The sequence below is a fragment of the Diadema antillarum genome, unplaced genomic scaffold, assembly GCF_040938485.1.
Source record: "Diadema antillarum isolate AM-2024a unplaced genomic scaffold, OU_Dant_1.0 scf00000099, whole genome shotgun sequence".
NCBI classification, from domain to species: domain Eukaryota; kingdom Metazoa; phylum Echinodermata; class Echinoidea; order Diadematoida; family Diadematidae; genus Diadema; species Diadema antillarum.
The window spans coordinates 1,333,947-1,340,668 of NW_027270988.1; positions in this window are offsets into that span (position 1 = coordinate 1,333,947).

Consider the following 6,722-nt stretch of genomic DNA (forward strand, 5'->3'; position numbering starts at 1 on the left):
AATACAGCCATTGATACATGTTCTTAGGCAGGGGAAAATTGTTGTTTCCCTATCACATGGAGATGCGAGATGATGCACAAAATGACCTGGATTGGTATCAGACCCAGTAACCATCACTTCAAGCTTAAAGGCATGATTTACCATTTGCAGATGAAACAAAAACCCAGCATTAGGGCTTTAAGATAGTTCTAAAATGTGAGTTAGGGATAGAAACAACCACTCTAAAAATTTGAATCAGTAAAATCGATGTTAAGTTTTGTTAAATATACAAAATGTGAACAATAATTATAATAACAATGTTTCCAGACTAAACCATCTACACTTAAGGTTTATTGAGAACACTACTGATATCTCCTTATACAGTTGAACTCGCCTAAGTCGACGTCGCATATGTCGAATAATCGCGCAAGTCGAAGATTTTAAAAAGTCCCGATTTTTCCCCATTGACTTACGTGTATTAATTCACTCACAAGTAGAATTTTTTAAGTCGAATACTCGCCTAAGTCGATGAAATTCCAAGAACACTTTCACGGAAAAACCATTGAATTCACTGTGCCTAAGTCGAATAAGATTTTATTGTGTAATAAATCACTGTCAAAATCACGAGACGCAAGTTTTTGTTTACATACAGTATTACCAAAAGAAACTTTTGAGTAAATAAACATTAACGTTTCATTAACGCAAGCGGTTTCACCTGAATCGTTATTAACGCAAACTAACGATCGGGAAACTTAACGTTTGTATACTACTAACGATGAGTAACGATCCCAAGCGCAAATTAACGATGTTTCGTTGACATTAACGATAGGTAACGCAAGAACTCACGCGAGATTTTGGTTTCCGTTACCCAGACCTGGTGAAAGGACGACGTAGCCCCTGCCGAGTGTAGCGATCTATGCCTTATATACTTAGCGGAGTCTTTTCGCGAATCGAATCACGATTTCGCGAAGGTTAATACGCGACCAGGGTCACCAAAAACGCACGCCGGGCCAGCAAATAAAAAAAGCCGGATGTTTGCCTTCAGTTTTGGAAATGAACAGCGGTAACAATCGGCTCCATAAGCTGCTAGAATAAATGTCAGATGTTTACTCTTAATTTTTGAAATGAATAACTGTAATATTCAATGTGGATAAAGTGTCTTGCTGAAGGGCAAATATCGGGCACACCGCTCCAGCTCTCGGCTCCAGAGTAGACAACATACATGTACATTATACATGTGTACGCGTGGTGTAACTGTAAGTCGATTTTTTTTCGACTTAGGCACAAGTCGAAACTCGCCTAAGTCGATGTGTTTTGCTCAGTCCCGAGAAGATCGACTTATGCGAGTTTAACTGTATTTTAGGCTTTATTTCAAAAATGTAACAAAGGGTGTTTTGTAGGATGTTTTGTGGCACAACAGGCCTACTCATATGCATCAAATGTGATATCTTGAACATTTTTTAAATCACTGCTCCCCAAGGTAAACTGGACCTTTAATACTGGCGCAAAAAAATTATTGAGATGTATAACCTGTATTATTTTGACTTTGTTGTCCTGATCAACTGTCATAGCATCCCTAGATAAAGTGTTTATTTTAGAGCAGAAGGCTAATTATGACAAAACAGAAAATATGTCCAGAATTTGTGTGTTGCTTTTTGATACTTGAGATAAAAGAGATGCAATGAGTATTAAAGCTAATTGGTTAAGCCAGAAATATACATGATCAGCCAATCAAAAAGCTTGCATACCTATGCCGCAACCACTCATGCTACATTTTGTGGCATGGTAGTGATTGTTCTCAAAATTAACCTTGAAGTAATGTGCATGGATGTGAACCTGGTAACACAGAAGCAGCTAAGCAGTCTAAATGAATTGAATTGGCATAAATCAAATACTGCGTCAGTTCAAGTATATTTGAAGACTATGATGTGGGAAAGGAGTGTTTGTTACATCCTGTAAATCTTTCATTACCTAAGTAGATGCTCTCTCCCCAGTAGCTTCCAGTAGCTTGGATTGATACAGAGTTGTCCTGGGTAATAATCTGGACATTCAATTTGTTTGAAATCAGGCTGGCAAACACTTGTCTTGGCTATGTTGTGGCATTTGTTAGGGATAATAACATTTCAGAAATAAGGACTTGTGTTTAGTATGAAAAATTTCTTACAGAGGAAGTAAAGAACGGAAGATGCATTTACACTATCATACTCTGGCTGCTGGTCTAAATTTTGGCATGAAGTATTCTGAAAATTGTAATGTCAAAAGAATGGCTGCTTTAGCTACAGATGTAAAATACACTAGCATTTTACTTCTGATTTATTTTGAAAGAATCAATTTTAGTTCTTCAGATTTAGTTTGTGTTTGTGTTAAGTCGAAGGCTATAAATGCAGAACACAGTGTGGTTCATCAATCTGATACCTTTCCTTGAAAAGAATTCAGTGTAATACACAGATGAACTAATATGTTTTCAATATTTGGCCAAGCTGTCCCACATTCATTGATGTACATTTCCATGTCCTTCTTGAAGTTGACATACAGTACATGGTACAAACAAAATGGACAGATTATTTGTTTTTGATGTAAGCTCTATTCCATGTTCAGGTTAATTTCAGTGAGTTGCATATCTTCAGTGACAAGCAGGAGTTTAGGAGTTAAGGAGGCTATTTGAGACCAAGTTTTAACTGTGAGGGGGGGGGGTGGGGTCAATTTGACCCCCCTTCAGATCTCCGCCGCTGATTGCGCGATCGCCGCAAAATTTTGCCTGAACATAGAGCCAGATGTCAACTACAAGATTACATGGTCATACAGTAGAAAAATGTTGATTTCATATTTTTAGTAAATTAAATATGCAAATTTACGTGTGAAATCATATTTTCACCCAAAACTCCAAAAAAAAATGAAGGATTGCTAAATTTTTGTGTCAAAGTTCCTCAAGACACATCAAACAATTTTCTTGTAAAAAAAATAGCGCAATCAAAATCAGTGTCTTTTGTTTTTTATTGTTTTGTTAATTTCTTATGTATTTTTTGTTTTTTCAACCTTTTGTTTTCTATTGTTTTTTGTCCAAAATTTGTTGCAGGCGCTATTTCAAGCTTATCTACATTAGAATTGATTAATTTTAATGTTCAAAAGTTGAAATAATCTAATTTATATCAATTAAACAAAAAAACACAATTTGCATTGGGGTTGACATGCATATGCAAAACATTGCGTAACTTCAGAACGGTGTACCCAGACGTCGCGAATTTGGTCTCAAAATATGCGGGAGACTTCAATGAAAAAAGTCATGAAACGACGCGGCAAAATCTTTGCGCGTTGCAGAATCGTGACGCGAAATGTCGAAGGGGGGTCAATTTGACCCCCCCCCCCCCCCCCCCCCCCCCAGTTAGAATAGGGTTAATCATATGAAACTGTAATACAGTTATGTTGATTGGGCATATGAAATAAACTTTATTTGAGCTTGCCAATTGTGAAGTTGATGTGTAAGGTCAAGCATACTGAACAAAGAAATTGTCATTATAATCAGTCCTTAATATAAGTTTGTGTATTTTCCTCTTTGTGTTTTTAACATGATATCAGTTTTCCTGTCATGCCAAAATTCTGAGTAACATACTGTTATCCTTTAATTTGGGGATCCCAAGTTTTGAAACTTATTTTGTGGATTGTACAATTACTGTAGTGGGCTGTAAGAACCACAGTGGTGTTACACTTTGTGATGAGCTCTGAGTAATTGATATTTGACTCATGTGATCGAGGGACAAAAGGTCACACAAAGTGACAAAGATATGTCTGTAGAAAAAGAGAGTGAGAGGGAGGGGGGAAACAAGAGAATGTGGAATGTTTTTTTTTTTTTTTCAAGTTTCTTTTCATCTGACTCGACTGTCAATTTGTCCTGTGACGAAGCTCCTGTCCAAACCGACTTGATAAATGTCAGATCTTATCGAGACTGCCAGTGCTTGTGCAAGTAACAGCTGGAACCCGCACATCTATTAGACCTGAACTAAACTCTTTGGCCCGAATTCACGAAGGTGGTACAAATGAAACCATGGTTTAAACCATGGACAAAAACCATGGAGAGCCAAGTGTCGCATGGAATATTTTGTTACGAAATCAGTCATTTCGTCGATGAAACGATTATTTTTTAGCAAAATGACAACATTTTGTTACTACATGAACATTTCGTCCACAAAATGATAATTTCGGTAACGAAACAGTATTTTTGTCGACGAAATGACCAATTTCGTAACGAAATATTCCGTGTGACACTTAGTGCTCCATGGTGCAAACCATGGTTTCATTTGTACCACCTTCGTGAATTCGGGCCTTTATGTTACTGTGTAACATACAGCTCTCTGGAGTGTGTATATACAATACATTAGATTTGAACAAGGACAGATGTACATTGCATATGTGCTCCAGCCAGGCAGATTATTGTAATACATGTATAGGATGAACGAGTTGTCAGCTTCTTTGTGAAAATGTAAAAAAATATGCAAACAAAAGCAAACTTCCCTTTGTTATCATTATTTGTACCTTGTAAAGCCAAACAACCTTTAAGATATACAGATATATATGGCTGCTATTTGCACTTGATGTACAGTACAGTTTGTATCTACTGAGCATATGGTGCACCACATGTGTTCAAGAGATATTGACCAGCAGGAGTTGAATCATATGAAACTGTAATACAGTTATGTTGATTTGGCATATGAAATAAACTTTATTTGAACTTGCCAAATTGTGAAGTTGATGTGTATTTTGATTGGCTGAAGTATGCTGCAACCTTTTGGATGACAAAACTGATGATGTGTTCAAAGAGTTTCTGAGGCACTCTGTGTTCATTTTCTTTGTTGTTGAGGTCGTTGATCTTCACAAGTTTTGTTATTCTGCTCTTAACTCTCTCACTTAGAAGCAATACTCCTGTGAGTTTTAAGTTCCCTTACATCTTATTAGTATCTGAATCCTTGAATTTTGGGTACTAGACCATGGACACAAAATCATACATCTCAGGGGACAAAATCAAAAGAATGGGGTTGAACTTTTAATGTTGCCTTTTGAGCGCCCTTAAAAAAACTATATGTCTATCTGTATTAACTATTAGATTCAGTTGGAAAAGAAAATTGGTAGGGCTTGTTAACATTTCAGGCTCAGATAGGAGAATTGTGTCATTGTAGTGGCTTATTCTTACCCAAGCTAATAGTTTTTAGTTTCAAAACTTCACCTTTGCTTGTTTTGCATGTTTTACATCTTTACAAAGTCTTTGTCACCCAAGACAGTCCAAGACTCCATATAACGTAGCACCCTAAACACAGTGCTATTTTTGATGCAGTTTTACAGCAAGAAAGTCATTCTGAAGCTTCAACACAGCAGACATCAGGAGAAATTTGCGACTGGAGGTAGACCCTGGGGTATGACTGGTCACTGGGAACGAGTCCATACACTGAGTTGAACGCGAGTGTGCTATTAAAGCCATCTGTTTTGATGTCTTCATTGAAGTGACAATGAGGTTAACCGCCCATCTCCCCCCCCCCCACACACACACTTTGCTATACCTTCACCGTTAGATACATGAAGATGTGCCATTGTTCTTTTAAGACAAGGACTAAAAAAAAACGAAAGCCAAGGAAGACTACATTGTAGCTTCCATTGAATTCTAATTAGGCTGAACGGTATGGTGAGAGGTACTCGTAGTCACTGACTTTACCCAGTCTGTCCAAGGAGGTACTGTTCACTAGTACCTCCTTGGTCTGTCTTTGTGTCGTGGATAGGTGGTACGTTAGGGGGCTGTGATGATGTGATGATAGACCCCAGGACTCAATTGAATGAGTGGACGCAGGATTGTAGTTCACTTGACTTTATTGGTGTCAGTAAATCGACACACAAAAAAGAAAACCCTGCAAGAAACAGGAAAACAATCATAAGTTTGTATTCAACATTTCATTTCTTAATAAATTGATCCCCCCTCTTTTTGCAATGCAAGAGCACTTCCCAAAATGTGAAAACTATATGTATATATGGTGCTGTATATGGTGTGTATTGAGGTGTGTTGAGGTGCCTATGTGTGTTATTGTGTGTATGTTTTTCACAAAGCTGGTAGGAGGACGATAACAACAACAATAAACTATAAGTAAAGAAACCAAAGATTTAATGACAGTCAACTTTGTTACAGGCTTGCAGAATTGGGACCAGCTGAAAACTTTTTATTAGGCAAAGTTCGTCTTGGACGATGTATCATTACACACTCTTTAATTTTGGCTACTGATAGCATTTTTTATTTTTTATTTTATTTTTTTTTTTGGTTAATACATTTTTACTTGTGGAAAATTTTTACGTAATAATAGGAGTCTTCGACATAATGGTAGAGTTAGATATATCTTAGGACTTCAATTTAAAAAGGCTTACCATACATTGATCTGTCTTTGTCATTATTGTAATCTAGAAGGTTTTTCACAATTGAAGAAGTAAGTAGATCTTAAATTTTAAGATCAACTTAAAATTCTAGTATGCCATAGGTTTTCCTATTCAGTCTTATCAAGTGTTTTCAGAATCCACTTCAAATTGTGATCAAAATTTACATAAAATCCTTTGTAAACCTAATTTTCTGTCGTATATTCATGCCTGCATGAAAACGTCTCCAAGACTTTCATTTTCTTGCAGAAGAGTTAGAATAAAATTGAAGACATACACAACATGCCATAATTTTAAGATTACCTTAGAATTTAAGCACTGAATTTTTTCGTGAAACA